This window comes from Engystomops pustulosus, chromosome 3 (assembly GCF_040894005.1).
Source record: "Engystomops pustulosus chromosome 3, aEngPut4.maternal, whole genome shotgun sequence".
NCBI lineage: Eukaryota > Metazoa > Chordata > Amphibia > Anura > Leptodactylidae > Engystomops > Engystomops pustulosus.
In genome coordinates, this window is record NC_092413.1 from 29,464,061 (window position 1) to 29,483,318 (window position 19,258).

Here is a 19,258-nt window from a genome sequence, read left to right on the forward strand (position 1 = left end):
AACTGAAGAATAAAGTTTAAACTCTTTCTTACTTGGACTATTTTTGAACAAACAAGCCAGCAACACGTGAGCACTCCAAACAAGCCTCCACTATCCTCAAAGCAAGTTTCTGCATATATGGGTATGTGAGATATTTTTTCCTATTTTTCTCTACGTCTGTGCATTATAGTGCACTCCTGTGCGAGATCTCACACAGGAGTGCCCCTCCTCTCTGCTCTGAGTAACTGCTGTGGAACGAAAATGGAAGTCTGCTACTGCTCTTAATCAGAACAAAATGGAGGGCCTTGCAGCAAATCAGTGATATCAAGATCTCTGTCTGCAGCTTTGTGTGGTAAAAACTGCTGACATATTTCCTTTAAGTTGTGGGACCTAAGAGATCCTTTGCCATACCAGTTGCCAATATTATAAAGGACACATGGGTGAAACCTGCTTTTCACATATAGAGGCTTCAGAAAACTCAGAGAAGGTCATATTCCTGCCCGTTGCCCGTAGATGTGTACGGTAACGTGTAAAATACGGATTTTACAGTGTGACCAAATGTGGTCTATATTTGCATATTAGTTGCTATTTAACACAATTATATGACCCTAAGCACTTACCAGCTTTTCGTTTTTTGGGGGATCAGCAAATAACAGATGACATACAGAGATGACTTGTGGACCGTTTTTGTTGGCTCAACAACGGATTACACACAGATGACATACAGGCTGCAAAAACGGACCACGGATCCATGATTTACGGTCCAAGAACCGCAAACCATCATGTACAGGTAGCCTTGAATTTCATTCTAAATCTGCATGAACGATCGTGGTGACCGTGCATCTGGCGTTTTATGCTGATTCACTGTGGATTTGCTGCTTATGACGCGAAGACATGACAAAAACTGCATGTGTGACTTCAGCCTTATTTCTTCACTATGGACTGAACACAAGGAAATGTTCTCTACACAAATGTCTGAAACTGAAAAGTATTAAAAATGAGAGCGGAACCAAATCAAAAGTGACCCTTATAGATCTATCCATCTGTATATAGAAATATGAAATATTAATTCCTACAAAGAATAAATCTTCCCCTAAAGTAGCTTTGGAGCTGATCCTCGCTCACATGTTCTATGTTTACAGAAATTCTTTCCTTTTCACCAATAAGCGGAGACGTAGCTAAAGAACGAGCCGCGACTTTATCCTCAAATTACCCATATAGGGGAGGAGGGAAAGAGTAATATAAGGGGGGGAGTCGGAGCGGAGAGGAAAAAGAGCGTCCTGCCTCTGCCAGGTTGCCGGAGAACATACGACTCGTAAAATCACAAGGGGCCATTCAATGAAAAGCGGCTGCAGTCTCCATGGAGGAGCCAGGAGGAAAGGTAGAAGGGAACGCTCCATGATAGAAAGCCAGCAGAGATATGTATGCGCTGTACCCAACCTCAATAACACGTTGAGTCACTGGGTTTTCAGGACTGGGTCTTACTGGGCAGAATTATGATCCGTGCATTGTGTTCTGTAATGCTGGCAGGAGGAAAGAGCGAGGGAACAACAGGTCGAAAAACTTCTCTTGCCAACAGATGACATCACCGCGTCAGCTGCAAGCGAGTGAAATCACATGGAAAGCGAGAGGTGAACAGTACAGAGTTACTCTAAAGGGAATGTGTCACCAGGAAGTCAACTGTTTTGGAAACTAAATGTTAATTATAATTAAAGGAAATCTACCAACAAAATCCATTATGATAAACCAGGGACACTCACGCATAGATCCAGGCACCGTGACTGTGGTAATCTCCTTATATTTCTTATCCATGCCCTCCTTCCGTCTGATATCAACTTTTAAAATTATGCTAATGAGACAGAAAAGCTCAAAGGCTGTTAGCAACAACACAAAAAATGTATATAAAACTGGCACTGCCGTCACTGGAGATGAAAAAACAGACTTCTGGAGCACCATAAGTCCCAGGAAACTATTAACTCACAAACTGGGAATATCTTTTTATTCAAGCCATACAGGGAGCAAAATTATGCCAGACACCAATGAACAACGGACCTGGATCTATGAGTAATGTCCCTGGTGGATTTTGCTGTTGGTTTTTCTTTAATAAACCTATATAAATCTGTCCATAGGACCCAAAGAATTAAAGGGAATCTGTCAGCCGAAATAGACCTAATAAAGCACTACTAGTATGTCATAAAGCAGCTGAACACCCTCTAAATCTTGTCTGTTTCATGGCCCAGTGCGGTGGCATCGTCCAGAAACAACTTTGAAGTGATATGCAATGGTTGTATAAAGTCAAGGAGGAGGAGAGTTTAACACTGAAGTAAAGCTTTCCTCACTTCAGAATGCCCCCTTCACTGAAAATGATGGTCCTGCATCCAGACACATCATTAACCAGATTTCCTTTGTTATGAGGTGGGGAGAGCTTGACTTCAATGCTGAGCTCCGCCTCCATGACTTCATACAACCAATTTACATCTCACTTCAAAGTGGATTTTCTGGATGAAGCCACCACCTGGAAGGTGTTAATCTTCTTCACAACATACTAGTAATGGTTAATTAGGTCAATTTCTGATGACATTTCACTGTGAAAGCTGCAAAAACAAAGCCTGTAAGAATATGGTGCTAGTGGAATTTTTTTTTAGCAATTCCTCAGCATTTGGCATTTGTTCTAGGTTCCCTGTACATTGTTTCCATGTTTAAAACTATATTTAATAAAGAACTATATCCTGCAGTTTTTACACTTCACACAAATTTAGGATGCGCCCTCTTTATTCTGTAAAGGTTCTGCTATCTGATAAATTGGATTTCTATGACCCAGAGAAGCTACTGTAAAAGGAACCTAGCAGCTCAATGTGATGGGGAACAGTTTTATTAGGGCACAATCAAATTTAAAATATAATTTTTGTGCCCATTAAAAGATGGAACACATTAGGAAAAGTCTAAAAGGGCTGTAGTTCCTTCTGTAGACCTGTCACCTGCCGCTGGGTATGAAGGGGACAATTAAGGCTGCCATAGGCCCTAGGCTGTATGAATATTGTATCCCTTACAAGTCACTTCCTACATCTGGTACTAGAATAAAGCATCTTGGAAAATAGAGGATGCGCCCCTTCTGCCTGCTTCAGTCTGTGGTTTCAGGACCTTTAAAGGGCCTTATTGTGTTTTTAGAGCATATGTATTTAGAGCAGAAGCAGATGTGCGAGGATTTCATGGCTGAAGATCCTTCTGTTATTACTGTATAAAATTGTAGGTGGTTTGGTTGGCCATGGGCCCCTAGAAGGCTTGGGCCTGGGCTACCGCCTATACTGCCCATATTATAATCCTCTACTGGCAGATTAAAACAGCCAAGTGCCTTGAGCGGTATGAAAATTGTGGATGATTTCAAGTCTAATTTTTTAATAACATTTACTTCTTCCTTATGGTACTAGAATGAAGCTAATTGTGAAAGTAGGTGGGGGTCTCTTCTGTCCACTTTTAGTTCTGCAGTTTGGAGGACCTTCGTAGGTCATGGGGGAACCCTTGTATATGTACTGTATGTGTTTTATAGGTTTATGTATATGCATGAGAGATTGAGAATTTCTCTTTATTTTCTCTACAGGCCAGTATCAAACTTGCCGATTGGTTCAAAATGTTTGGAACAACTTCCCTGCTGAATTCCTTCAAGAACTGTGCAACGAGAACAATGAATGCAGTTTTGATGGCAAATGGTGTTCATACTAAGTAACGGTCAGACTGTGAGTACTAAGTCATTATCCTTGGGGGTCACATGACTATGAAGATTACTGTCCAGTGATTGGTGGCAGTGATCATGTGATGACCAGCACTTATGTTTGGTCCGGAACAATAGGGAGACAGAATAGAATTTGAGATGTAGGAATAGGGAGCATCTTATATATTTTATCTTAAACCTGCAACAGGCTGCAAAGCGTTTTCTGCTGCGATAGTAAAACTCATTGAGTAATAATGTAATATTTGGGAAGCAGTGAAGCATGTAATATCCATCCTTAGATCTCATTTATCACCAGTAATCTTCTCATGGAGGCCAAATTTATTTTCCTATGGAAATAAAGAGCTATCGGAGGCCTCCAGGGTTTATACTAAGTGTGAGAATTACCGGAATATGTTCTATGGGTCGAGAGGCTGCTATTATATATTTCCAGTAAGAAAATGTTTATCCCACAGCTTAAAATTTTTTTTCTATCTGAACAATGAACTCTGATGTGTGTCGGCTCTGTGTGTGCCCAAAAGTACAAAGGACTTGTATGCAGCGCGATGTAAAAGTAACATATAAAGCTGCATGATTTGATGGTCACAGCGTAGAAAATGGTGATTTCCCCCCATGCCACGCCCCTGTCCACACCCCTAACCACACCCATTTTTCTATTATACATAAATACGAAATTATTTCTTTTTCAAGTGTGTATAATGTAGCCTGGTGGTGCTGCACACCCAGATATTCACACATTACACACACTCTTATATGAAGATTTATATACACACCGTAACATCCATGCTAAAGTCTTCCTCTGTTTAGGTGGCTATCATTTTCTCTTTTTGTTTTACTTGTCAATTGCCCGTGTGAACGCACACTTAGCTTGCTGGCTCATTCGGAGTTGATTGACAACTGCCTTGCAGTTGCCTTTTGCCTGATAAAGCTGGGTGCTGTCATTTAGAGCTCAGTTGTGTTTCACCTGTTACTTGAGGGATGGGTGGCCAGTTCATTCAGCTGCTGGGGGAGGCGTCCAGGAACTCCCTTTATATCTCTGCCTAGTTCCATTACACCTTGCTGGTTTTACTAGTCTCCTTATACCTTTCCTTATTTCTGCCTGATATCGCTTTGCTATAATGTGTATCTAACCTCTGCTTTGTTATTTGACTATTCTTCTTGTTATTCCATTCTGAGCTTCTTGGGTTTGACCTGGTTCCAGGGGCGTAACTACAGGGAACCCACAGTGTTAGGGGGCCCGGCATCTGGGGTAATGGGTATGTATATGCTGTATGTGTGTGTGTGTGGTGTGTATATATGCTATGTGTCTGTATATGGTATTGTATTTAAGTGTGCATTTGTTGTATGTGTATGTATATATGATGTGTATATGCTGCAATGGTCTTTATTGGACTACATGTACGTGTGTATATTCTGTTTGTATGTATGTATATGTGGTGTGTGTATACTATATGTATGTTTTTGCTGTCTGTGTATATAAGTATAAGAGTGTACATGGGCATAGAAGGGCCCCATTCAAAAGTCTGCTGTGGGGTCCTGCCTCTCCCAGTTATGCCCCTGCCTGGTTCTGTCTGACTCTGCTTGTCTGTATGTCCCTTTGTGTTTGGTCCACTTTCTGTAGACTTACTCAGTGTAAGGATTGTTGATCAGAAGTAACTAACCAAGATGGGTCTCCAAATGAAATATGATGCAAGAAGTCCCTGCTTCCCCACAGAACAGCAGAGCTTAAGTATAATCATAATCACAGTTTGGCACTGCTATTTTGTGGGGAAGCAGGGATTCCTTGCATCATATATCACTATTATGTTCAGAGTCCAGGCTGCATATACACAGCTGTATGTTTGGTGCAATACCAGACATGGCCATGGACAAGAGTGGTGCTGTCTCAATAACTGGTGAAATTCTTGTCCAGCTGATGATAATTATATACACTTCTGCTATGTAATTATTGACGGCATGAGTAAAAAAAAAAATGTCATAAAAAATAGCAATTTTTAAACAGCTTCCACACTCAGACACTAAATTAGAGAGGATCAGTATCTTTCAAGCGTGCAGTCTCACAAGGGCTCCGTACATCAATTAATAGGCGCTCTTATTTACAAAAAGCAGTCATTTGGGTTTAATTAAATAATTCTTGTTAGAAATGTTGCTGCTAATTGATGTCAACAGCAAAACACTTTGAGAAACAATTATTTATTAACCCCTCGCTGACCGGGCCAACAGCTGGAAACGCTTTCAATCATTTGAAGTATTTGCCAACTCAGTGTATGACACAAATATATATATATATATATAACGTGTAGAGAAAATGATGTCCATGTCCAGATGTTCTGAAAATCAGGTGCAAATTATTAGCATATAATCCTCCTCCCCATACATATTGCAGCATTGACATCTGTTACCCACCCCAATTCCTACAAAATAATATTCCTTTCAAATGCGGTCACATGATTACTATATTTTTTTGGACTGTAACATGGACAGTACTAAATCAGATTTATTCATCTATAAAAAATATATATAACATCAACTTAAAAGATCCATCTGGTCACACACAAGCACAGCTCTGTTCATACATCCATCCATTCACACACAGTGCTGCTACATCCATCCATTCACTAACTCACTAACAGACATAGCTCTGCTAAATGCATTCACTCACACACACACAGAGTGCTGCAATATCCATCTATTCACTCAGAGACACAGCTGTGCTACATCCATTGACTCACACACAGCTCTGCTACACCCATTCACACAAAGACAACTATTGTTACACTCACTCAGCCTACTTCATCCATTCACTTACATAGCACTGCTACATCCATTCAGTCACATACTCAGGTTGGTTACATCCATGCACCCACACACACAGCTCTGCTACACCCATTCACACAAAGACAACCACTGTTACGTTCACTCACTCAGCACTAATACATTCATTTACTTACACAGCACAGCTACATCCATTCAGTCACATACTCAGGTCAGTTACATCCATGCACCTACACACACAGCTTTGCTACATCCATTCACTTAGATACACAGCTCTGCTATATAACCAGTGAAAGTATGAAGATAATTTACTCTCTCATCCCCTCCCTCCATCCTATAGCCGGCAGCATGAAAATTTAATGTAATACACATGTTAGGAGAGGAAGTGCAGTGACCTTTTAGTGACGATCTCCAGGACAGCGGTCAGGCGGGTTGGGTGGTGCTGGACTATAAAATGCAGGAACTGTTTAGCAAAACTTTTTTTGTGTCTAATATTATGCAAAATTCAGTATATAGGAGAGGTTACATAAATTTGTTATAACCTACTCTACAGTTGTCTGCAATAGTCATCAGCAGTCCAGTGGGTGTACTTGAGGACAAACACAGGTTCTGGTCATTCCTTTCCCATCCGCAGGCTCTGTCTGCCAATCAGGAGTCTGCTGTGACTCTTTGCTCCTCCTCCAGGGCTCTTCTGTAATCTGACACCGAACTAAACTTCTGTCCATCCTGATAGCAAGGCAGAATTCAGTAAAGAATAAAGAGTTAAAAGGAGGGGATGGAGAATAAGGAAAGGGAATGGAAAGAGCAGAAGTGGAGAAAGAAGTAATTTGCTTGAATTTAACTTATACTATTAATTTGGGCACAGTTTTTGTGAAAATCTTAAAATCCGCTTATTTCTCCAGTCACAGAATACATTCAAAGTAAAAGCCGGCACCTGGAAAGAAAATGAGATTTTCCTGTATGCACAATTATTACAAGATCTAAGAGAATTTTAGTTGTGGGATCCAGAGTTCTGGAACTAGGTGATAAGTATAAGAGGTAAGTGTTCAACTTTTAGAAAAATCTCAGACAAGCCCTTTAATGACCCTTTAAGTAATTAAAATAAACCAAACATTTCACAGGCCACAGATGGTAAAGATGGAAACAGAACAAGATTTAATCTACAAGCCAACAAGAAGATTTTTGTTTTATTCTATAGCATTTCTTTTTCTTCCTATTATGTGTGTCGATCACGGTGTGGATAATGTTATATTGTATAGGCTGCGCTGCCCTCTTGTGGTAAACTGGAAATTTCAGAGAATGGAAATTTTCTTGTTCGTGACATTGATCAAGTAGCTGATCGAGCAGAGTCAGAGCTTTCTGGGTAATGAACAGTTAGAGGGGTTTTAATACAAACGCAAGTTAGATCACGAAAACGAGGAGTCCGTCAGACCCCTGATCGCTCCGTCAGACTAATGGAGCAGGCGGCCGCTCACCAATTTCCGTCAGCTCCATAGAGATTCATGAAGCAGAACGGTCATGCGCGGCTGTCTGTTCCATTAGTCTGACGAAGCAACGAGGGGTGCAACGGAGGACACCATTGGACCCCTTGTTTTCGTGATCTGTGGGGGTCTCAGCACTGAGACACCTACTGAGCATCAAGTTATGCGCCTAACTTGTGTTCGTGGGAAAACCCCTTTAAGTTTGCCAAACAAATAAAAATTAACAAAATCTAATATTTTTTACATTTCAGAAATAAATAGATCAAGTAATAATAGTAATTTTTGGACTGAGGTGACAACCCTGCTGGGCGTACCTACGTCCAGGTGGCTCCTATATTTTCAAATCCGTAACTATGTTTCTACCCTGGAATCATCAGAACACTTAGTAACCCACTTCTCTATCGAGGACCCTTGCCTCTCCCCCTCTGCACCATCTCACGCAATCTCCTAGGTGTACTCTATGTTAATGAGAGTGGACACAGTGGACTCTCCACCCAAATGTGCAAGTATCTAGGAAAGGTATCTCAATAAATCATTCACCCCTACACAATGGCAAAAGGTGCTGATCTTGACGCATAAGTCGTTGAACTCCAGTCGCTTGCAAGAATTAAACTATAAGATACTGACCCAATGGTATAGAACACCAATAAGGTTGCATAGGATGTTCTCCACTGTCCCAGATACTTGTTGGCGATGTGGCAACGCAGGGGGCTCTATGCTCCACTTGTGGTGGGAGTGTGAGTCTGTACAGGACCTCTGGCCAGCACTCTTCCATCTGTACAACAGGTCCGCCTGCAAAGTGTCATACCAACCCAAGAGTTGGCACTTCTGTTCATGGTTCCTGGAACTATTACAAAATACAAAAAAAGCCTGCTGCGCCACTTTTTCATGGCCATGCGACAAATAATTCCCAGGCTATGGACATCCACTGAAGCTCCCACCAGACTGCAATGGATAGAGGCGCTATAGAGACTCAATTAGACATATGGAGTAACTGAGGACAAGCGACGATGGCAGATATGAGCAGTTCCACACAACCTGGTCCAGCTCGATTCAACCTACTGCCGCTCTCCATGACTGGTTGACCGCAGGCGGCAACCCACATGAGCCGAGAATGTAGGCGCAAGACTAGGGCCATATAGGTCTCCTACCCCCAATGCCCCCCACCTTCTTCTCCTTACCAAACTCCTACTTCCCATTCCTTACCTGTCTTGTTCTTTTGTTTGTAGAAAAACTCAAAGTATACTGTGGGCCACATTTATCACTCGTTTTTTCTGTTGTTTTTGCGCATTTTCATTCAGGCGCACCGTTTTTGCGCCAGTTTTGCGATTAAACGCCAAACTAGCCACGCAACACAAATAACCAGCTTTCCCTCATCTATCTTACCAATCCAGATGTTATGCTGCGCCTAATGATATTCATCACTTGCAACGTCTTCATTTAGGCGCAAAAACGGGCGCAAAAACACTCCAGCCCGAAGGTGGCGTTATCTGAGAAGTAAGCACTGAGTCCCTTTGCAGAAGAGCTCATTTCTAGCAGCAAAGCTCAGCCAAACACTGGAACATATAATAGATACATTAGATACATTACAGACAGGAGCTGCAGACTATTTACAGTTCATCACAAAATATTCTGCAAAACGCTGAGCTCACAGCAAGAGCAAGACAGAACTTTGCACAAGTTTGCAGAAGCTTGCAGAAGTTTGCAGATACTACAAACAAGTGTCCCCCATGTAATTCTGCACAGTGTCTGAGGGGGATATTGTGCAGAATTACAGGGGTGCAGCAGGAGACCAGCACTGGGGGATCCCCTCCAGGAGAAGCCCCTGCTGAGGAGGTCACTGGGTGCAGGGTGTCACACACCTGGGTGCTGCTGTGAGTGTTATCTTCATTCTGGGATGTGGGAGAAGCAGAGAGGAGCTTGTAGCAGGATCACATGTAAGTGCCCGAATCTAACATTGCGCCTAAACTGCGCCAAAATTGCGCCTAAACTGTGTTAAAGTAAAGTGATTAATAAGAGGCAGAAAATATACTTATCACAGATGGTTGTAGCTTGTGATTATTCTGGAAAACAGTGCGCCAGAATTTAGGCGCAACTACTACACTTCGGCGCACAAAAGTGATAAATGTGGCCCTGTATATTTTTGGCAGGTTACACCATTATTCTGTTACTGTTTATCTTTGCTAAGCTGGATGCATATCGCTTACACAAAAACATATTCCTAAAGAAATCCTAGATGGATATATTTTTGAAAAAGTTGTGTAAAATGTTATATTATAATGCAACATTTAATAAAATCCATTGTTGAACCATAATAGTAATTTCTGTAGCATACAAATTATTTGGGGGATACTTAACAGGGCTTGCACACCAGTTTTTTGGCATACACCTTCAAAAGTAATCACAATTTATGGTGCAATGTCAAGAATTGCAATTATGTATCCTCATACTCCACATAGGCATAGAGAGGTGTGAAGGGGGCTTGCCCAGTGCGGGGGGGGGGGGGGGGTTGTTCACCTTGTGCCCTACCTATAGTGGGTCAAGGCAATTCTGCAGTAGAATTGTTGATAGACACAACTGTTACACATATAAATCAGGAGGCTGGAACCACAAACTTGATGTTACTGCTATTGTGGCAGTTGCAGAGTTCCAAATAAATGAACTGTAAGTTGTGTGCTTCACATTCTCTGCCTCTGAGTGATCCCTGTGTAAGGCTGTTACCACCAAGGATGCCCCATTCACCACCAGGCCCCGATGGGGGAAGTCACAAGTGGCGTCACGAACAGGATCTACTTCTGTGCCTTATAGTGGCATATTTATCTGTGTTTTATTGAACTGTGTTACCTAACCCTGCTGCTTCATGGGGTTAAGGCCAATGTTGTGATTGAACTTTCAATTCAGACTATGTTATGCTGCTTCCTTGTGCTGCAGAGCGCTGCTCCAGCACCGTGTTAACCCCCAGCAAAGAACTGTGTCTGCTCTGCTGTGCTGTGAGACCGCTGCTCTAACACTGCAAGTGTTAACCTTCAGAAAGACTGTGCTACGCAGCAAGAAGTTACAGTCCGCAAAAGTTTACTGGCGGGAAGACTGCCTGCATAACTCTCTCCAGAACCCCAATTGGCCCACCCTACTGCCCCTTTAACTCCAACCAGAAATGACCACAGACACCATTTAACCTTTAAACTTTGTGGCATGATGACTAGGAAGTCAGCCACAGCTTTATTAAACTGTATAACAAATAACTTCTACTCATAGAGTAGCACTGTTAAATCTAGAAGATAAACCCGGGCACCTGTATGCCAGCCTGAGGGCATGTAGGTCATGCTGATAAAAGACCCACAGCTGTGACATTAGGTAGAATTGCAAAAGAGGGAAGGGTGGGTAGGAAGATTTGCAGGAAATAGTGTAAGCTCTCCCCATCAACCTGCTTTTAACAGTTTTAGCCCGCCCCTTGATGCCACCCATGCCTGTAGCCCACCCCCAGTTACATAGCCCACATACCCAGGGAATAAACAAACTTCTCTTAAAGAGGACCTGTCACCCATAAATTCGGCACTAGGAGCTGTTTACTAAAGTAAGCAGCTCCTAGTGCTTAAATAAACGCTGCAGTGTTAGAATGATAGTGTTATCAAAAACCTCCGATAACACTATCTAACACTGCGGCGGAGTACAATGTAAACGCCGGACCACTCTCAAAGCAGTCCGATGTATTCATGAGGGGGCGGGATTGTGGGCTGTGACTGAAACATGATGCGGCCTAGGGGCGAGCGCCCCTTCATGAATACGTCGGACCGCTTTGCGAGCAGTCCAGCGTTTACATTGTAAATTTTCAATAAAGGATAGTCTCTAGTGCCAGAATAAGGCACAGAAGTAGAAATCCTGTTCGTGACGCCACTTGCAACATCCCCCACCGGGGCCTAGCCTTGTCTTGGGGCCTGGAGACAGCCGGGGCCCGGGATACCGGAGTTGCGGCCTAGGCACGCTAGTGTCACGGTGCTTGGTATGGGGATCGAAGGGCTGTCCTCCAGCAGGTGGTGTTGGCAAGAAATGATGACGGAGAGGCTGTTATAGTAGTTCTCCCTGGGGCAACCCTTTGGGGTCTGGAGTATGAGTCCCTGTGTAGTGGATAGGGAGCCCGTGATGGTGACAGCCGTAGTAGCAGGGATCAGACGGAGGCAGATGTTGTACAAAAGTAACTTATAATTCTTTATTGGAACCGACAGGAACAATAGATAACGTGCCAAACGAATCTTGACAATGGTAGAAGGCTGGGGATGCACTTGGAGAGGGAACCACAGGGATTGATCACCAGCCTGGATGCAAGGGCAGGCTGGGAGATAGCTGTGTCCTAGTAGGATGTTTCAGCTTGCCCTGGGTTACTTCAGATATCACCCTTGAAAGTAGGATGATACCCCTTTACTCTCACTAACTCCTCAGAGCTGCTTAGGTAGTGAGCTGGCTCTCTTGCTCTACTCTGTCTGACTGCTTGGTCTGACTACTCTGCCTCACCTCACTAGACTGACTAGTCTCCCTTTCTCTCTGTGTGGGGAGCTGGGTCTCCTTCTGAGTCTAGAACTTTCCTGACCAGAGGTTTTATTGCTCCCACTGGTCAGGTGGTGGTTACTCCTCCTATTGCATCCCAGCTTACAATCCAATATTAGAACCGATGTGATTGGCTGATGGAAAGACATCACATTAAACAATTATCTCCTGCCTTAACAGGAAGTATCTACCGCTGCAATGTTCCCCGTGTTGTGTAGTGACCTGCTGTGGGGTTGATCAGACTCCACACAGGTTGCGAGCTACATATTGGGAGGTATTCGCAACAACCGCTGTGCCTTGCATCGGCAGGGGTGTTGCGTTTGGGTTACCACTATCTACAGCCTTGAAGAAGAGATATTACTTATAACTCAGCTTCCAGTGAGAAAGGACAGAACGCCACATCCACAGATGTTAACTCAGGACATTATGATATATATTGGGAGCACAGGGAGGACGGCCTCCATTATGGAGCTGGGCGAGGAGAGGCAGGACTGTGGCCCCAATGAAGGGGATGCTGGGATGATAGGGCCTGTTGGGAGGGGACTATTGCAAGGGGGTGGATTTAGAGTGAGCAGGAGTAGTCAAGAGGAGGGGTTTTCGGTCGCCACAGGAAACGACCGCTAGCCATTTGGTGAGGAGCAGGGAAAAGTGTATTGTTGGATTAGGTAGGTGATTCTATTTTGTCATGGCAACTAGGGGAGGGCAGGGTGAGAGGTCCTTTGAGTTGGTGGAAATTTCAGGTGATGGAAAACATTGTTTCTTGGAAATACTGTGGCGTTTGTTGGTTTCCTGATGGGCAGTGTCCCAGGGAGTGGTTTAAAATGGATGGGGGGGAGGGGGGTTTGCCAAAACTACAAGTGGGGCAAGGCCGGTTCTAGACAAAGTGGGGCCCTGGGCAAAAGTAAAAGTGGGACCCCAAAGTAAAACTATTTTATGACCAATCACAGTCAGTAAGAGGCTCCTTTAGTATGGTAAAACAAACTGTAATATGGGAGAATTTTATAGGAGATAGATAGATGATAGGGAGATTGATGGACAGCATGGTGGCTTAGTGGTTAGCACTACAGCCTTGCAGAGCTGGTCAACATCTGCAAAGAGTTTGTATGTTCTCTCTATGTTTGCATGGGTTTCCTCTGGGTTCTCCGGTTTCCTCCCACACTCAAAAAACTTACTGGTAGGTTGAATAGATTGTGAGCCACATGGGGACAGGGACTGATCTGACAAGCTCCGTGCAGCACTGCGTAATATGTGTGCGCTATATAAATAAAGGAATTATTAATTATAATGATAGAAGATAAATATGAAAGATGATAGAGATTTCTAAATGCAGAACTATAAAGTAGATTATATATACAGAAGATAGATATGAGAGATAAATACAGAGAAATAGAAGATTGATTGAAAAATAGATATAGAAAAAGCGAGGTATATAAATTGTCAGATTATAGGAGATAGATAACTAGACAGATAGATATATAGGGGCTCATTTACTAAGGGTTCGAATCGCGCACTTTTGTCGGGTTTCCCTGGGATTTTGGTGCACGTGATGGGATTTTGGCGCATCGGTCCGGCTTTCGCGTGAAATTCAGAAAAAACACGGAATTTAAAAAAGAATTTGTGTCGCAAGATCAGCACTTACATGCACTGGGACGAGGAAGGTGAACTCTGGTGGACCTCTGCGCAGCAGCAACACCTGGTGGATATCGGGTGCACAGCACGGACCTTAGTAAATCCCGGCAGACCCGAATCCTCGTCGGAGAACGCACCCCTGGATCGCGACTGGATCAGGTAAATAAATGTGCCCCATAGACAGGAGATGGATGATCAGCATCTTCACCCGGGAATTCAACCAAGGGGTATTAACCTTTTCACCACACAGCATTTCTGGATATTTTCTTGCGTTATTGACCAGAGCAATTTTCATAATTTTGATGTTTAAAAATAAAATTGAAATGACAGCAAAAAGAATTAAAGTAAACCCAACAAACCAAATATTTTCTGAAAGCAGACACTTGCCCCCATTTTCAAAATTGCATTTTAGAGTTTATAGACATAGGTACCTTCATGCAATTTTGATTCAAACTGAAACATTTTATTAAAATTTGACTTTGATGGCAAAAAATGTGCTCCAAACAGAAAATGTTTACCTTCACATCTCCAAAATGTAATAGATGGACACTTGTAGAGTTCACAAATTGATATTGATATGTTCACATAAGTAAATCCACATAATATCACTAAAATTTAAAATTTTAATAAAACAAAAAAATAAATGCGCCATAAAACCTATATAATTTTGAAAGCAGACAACCAGGCGATGCATTTGGCAATTAACATTCAAAATTTCCTCTAAAATATGTATAAATCCAGAATACTTATACAGGCGGTCCCCTACTTAAGGACACCCGACTTACAGACGACTCATAGTTACAGACGGACCCCTCTGCCCACTGTGACCTCTGGTGAAGCTCTCTGGAGGCTTTACTATAGTCCCAGACTGCAATGATCAGCTGTAAGGTGTCTGTAATGAAGTTTTATTGATAATCCATTGGTCCAATTACATCAAAAAATTTTTAACTCCAATTGTCACTTGGGCAAAAAAAAAAAATTGTCTGGAGCTACAATTATAAAATATACAATTCTGACTTACATACAAATTCAACTTAAGAACAAACCTACAGACCCTATCTTGTACGTAACCCGGGGACTGCCTGTATAAAGAAAATATACTTTCCTAAAACAGTAAGATGTGAGGAGATCACACAGACCCCACATGTGGATATTCACCAAAATATGCAGCAAAGGGAACGTTAAACCCACAGGGGACACCAAACAATTTTTGCAGAAAATTGCACTGAGCGTCACACAGATCTAGCATTGTATGCTTCCTTACAAAATGGTAACCCAAATAAATAACTAAATATCTATAAACCCAGCTAATGAGATAATAAAAGTCACTTTTAGATGTCGTCATTGTATTATCTGCACAATAACAGAACCCTCCGCGCTTCATAAGAATCTGAGTGAGAACGTCATAACATGGGTGTAAATAATGGAGGATGGTGTGAAATAAAAACTTTCATTCAGAAGATGGGTGTGTTTTTGGTGTTACATATAACTTTACGTTCTGGTTTGCGGTAATAATATGTAGCGACATTAGGCAAAGAGGATCGAATGTTCATCGTATCAGTCCAGAAAATAAAAGGCAATAAGAGAGAAAGTGTGTTCTTAGATAGTTCTGTATAGAGAAGGGCTAAAAACATGAATATTAGTTGATATTATCCCTTCTCAAAATGTAGTAACATATAAAGTGAATATTTCCATTATCTGTGAGGTGCAGCAGCTCCTGTGTGCAGCAAATTCTCCCTGCAGCTGCCGGCTGAGAATCTGGATTGGGGGGGGGGCGCACACTTCAGGGGGCTGTATTTTTGGCTCTGTGACACATAGAACCTCACTTCTTTTTTCCTATGAAAGACGAGAGTCTCCTCTTTTATATCTTTTATCTAAATTTGTGTTTCTAAGTGTCAGGAAAACGGAGATATTAATTGTTAAACCGCTGTTGGGAGTGATTTTTATATATAAAAATGGCACCTGAAATTCTCACTTTGAACCTGAATATCTTTGGATCCATGGCACCTAGAAACAAAATTCAAGATTCATTTGAAAGAAAAGATTCTCCTTTTTCATGGGGCCTTGGGGAATTTCCCACTTTGCCTACCCACAGCGCCGACCCTGAAGTGGGGGTCTGGTGCCCTCAAACCAGAAGTGACAGTAGTAAAAATATCTGGTAGTGGGTACAATGGCATACTCTCTTTTTTGTAGCTACAAGGACCTCCTCCTTTTGAGACTTGGGTTTTTGGAGATTAATATATAGTAAGTGAATTTAATATAAAATGTTAATTTATAAAGGTGCTGAAAATTATTAGTCATATGTTGTTTGTAATAAAATGGCAGCTGTGGCCAATATTTATCCAACCTTGTTTTTTTTGTCTTCTGGGAAAGGGGTTAGCGGTTGGATAGCAGGCGTAGCAGCCTAAAAAAGGGGAAGGGAACATTTGGATGTGGGAGTGAATGGGCATGCAAGCAAAAGGGAACTTAAAGGACATCTACCACCAGATTTACTGGTTGTAGACTGCCCCACTGTTATACTCGTTACCTTAGGGTACTTATGCATTGTTTTTGCGCTCCTTTCTATGTTCCCTTTATCCAAAAAAACAACTTTAAAAAAATATGGTAATAAACCGGAGGCGCTCAGGCATACGGAAGCTGAGCATCTCCTGGCTCCGGGCGTTAATAATTTATGTATGCTCCTGTAATAGAAATTCATAGAATGTCCCTCCTGCAAGCGCAGCAGACAGCCGGTGACGTCACCTGGCTTTCTGCAAGTCTTGCGCATGCGTGTCAGCACTTTTCTTGTGCAGCCGGCGGGAGACCCATCGGGGTTCCTTGCGCAGCCGCACTGGTCTCCTGCCCGCTGCGCAAGAAAAGTGATATCATTATATTACTAATTTATAATATTATGCATATTTTTATAAAGTTGTTTTGTTGGATAAACGGACGTTAGAAAGGAGCACAAAAACGATGCAGAAGAACCCCTAAGGTAACGAGCATGACAGCATCTGGTGGTAGATGTCCTTTCATGTTCATGTTTCTAGGTCTAAAGTTTGCCCCACCTACGTAAGCCTTCCATAGATCTTTGGAGGCTTGGACTGGCACCTAAAAAGTCGCAATTCGTATAAGTTCATCTTTTTATTTTCGTATTGGGCTTATAGGGTTTTTATTGACAGTGTGTAAGGAAGGTCTGTGTATTTTGAGGCTTATAAACAAATTATGAGGAGAATCAGCTTCATTTGGAGTGTTAGTGTATATGGAGGGCTGTTCATTAATAGGAGCTTCTGAATATATGGGGCTGTTATCAAATAAATAAATTAGGGGGTTGGATATATTAAAATTTAGGGGCTGTATAAATGATTGTATAAAAATTGGGGGCTGAGTACAATTAAATATGGGGTGCTGCATATAATGAAATCTGGGTGTTTAATATTAACGTATTATATGATTAGTAGAGATGAGCAAGAATACTCGTCCGAGCTTGATGCTCGTTTGAGTATTAGCTTACTCGAAACAGCTCGTTGCTCAGACGAGTATTTCGCCTGCTCGAGAACGAGCTTTCACTTAAGAATCATTGCAGAACACATTGCAGATGTTTCCATACATCTGCTAAGTGATCAGAAGACATTAGTGCAGAACAGTGTTCTTCACAATAGTATGTGAAGAACAATGGGGGTCATTTACTAAGGGCCTGATTCGCGTTTTACCGACGTGTTACCCGAATATTTCCGATTTGCGCCGATTTTCCCTGAATTGCCCCGGGATTTTGGCGCACGTGATCAGATTGTGGCGCATCGGCGCCGGCATGCAAGCGATGGAAATCGGGTGGTGTAGCCGAACGAAAACCCGACGGATTCGGAAAAAACGCCGCATTTAAAAAAAAAAAGTGTTGCTGGACACTGCTTACCTTCACCCAGCAATGGATCGTGGACTCTGGCGGACCTCGGAGGACTTCAGTGCAGCAGCGGCACCTGGTGGACGTCGGAGGAGCTGCCTTAGTGGATCGCCGGAAGACCCGAATCCACCGCAGAGAACGCGCCGCTGGATCGCGAATGGACCGGGTCAGTAACTCTGCCCCAATATGTGTGAAGAACACATTGCAGATGTTTAACACGGGTCATTATCCTTTTTGAAGTTCCACGAATATTCCATTGAATAAAAAAAACGAAGAAACAGGACTGACTTCCTTATTTCTCAATAAAATGACACATTTTATTGCAGAGCCTTGGTCCCCTTGAAAAATGCTCGAGTCTCCCATTGACTTCAATGGGGCTCGTTATTCGATACGAGCACTCGAGCATCGGGAAAAGTTCGACTCGAGTAACGAGCACCCGAGCATTTTAGTGCTCGCTCATCTCTAATGATTAGTTATGATCTTACCATATAGCACTAAATAGGATTTATAAATGACAAACGCAATAGGGCTGTACTACTATATATTTACCACTAGATGGAGACAGACGTTTGTCTATAGAAAGTTCTATCATCTCATCATGTGTCCCGGGTTTATCATGCTGGATTTTGCTGCAAGATTTTCTTTATCTCACTGGCCCATCCTGACCCAAAGAATAAATGGGATGTGTCATCTGCACGGCACTGTAAAAGCTCCAAAAAACCCTGTAAGTATATGATGCAACTGGGTATATTTTTATATCAATTCCAAAGCATTTGGAATTTTTTCCAGGTTCCCAGTATATTGCATGTAATATTAAATGGTTCCACCAGAAAGTACAATTTATCCCATAGAAAACAAGTCCTCATATGGCTCAGTAAATGGAAAAATGTGTGACTATTGGAAGCAAAAAAACGAAGTTTGGACAGAATTTGTCAATGAGTGTAGAGAATTACTTCTGGGAGATTTAATCCAGGTTAACCCACATTATATCATAGCTTAGGCACATATGACAGTGCATCATTAACATGAAGATGGAGGGAGAGGCAGTGGAGGATCCAGGCGAGGGCCCTTATTCATCCAAATGGTATTCTTGGAAATCAGCTTGAGGCTAGTATTCAGTTTTTGCATACTTATGTTAATGACACATTCCCCTGGCAACCACTACAAGCTGTCTTTTGGGTTGCGTCCATTTATTAAAGATTCTTTGGGCCAGATTTATCTTAAGTTGTTCAATTTTTTCATAGTTTT

At 42.3% G+C, this 19,258-nt stretch overlaps 1 long non-coding RNA gene across 2 annotated transcripts in view; it reads left to right on the forward strand.

Moving 5' to 3' along the window:
- Positions 1-19,258, forward strand: part of LOC140121135 (uncharacterized) — a 135,544-nt gene that overhangs the window by 96,919 nt on the left and 19,367 nt on the right. The window contains exons 5-7 of one of the 2 annotated variants that reach the window (XR_011854033.1): positions 3,578-3,713; positions 7,384-7,519; positions 7,603-10,223. This is a non-coding gene — a long non-coding RNA (uncharacterized lncRNA). Of the gene's footprint in view, positions 1-3,577; positions 3,714-7,383; positions 7,520-7,602; positions 10,224-19,258 lie in introns of those variants that run through there. The other variant, XR_011854034.1, reaches the window with a different exon arrangement.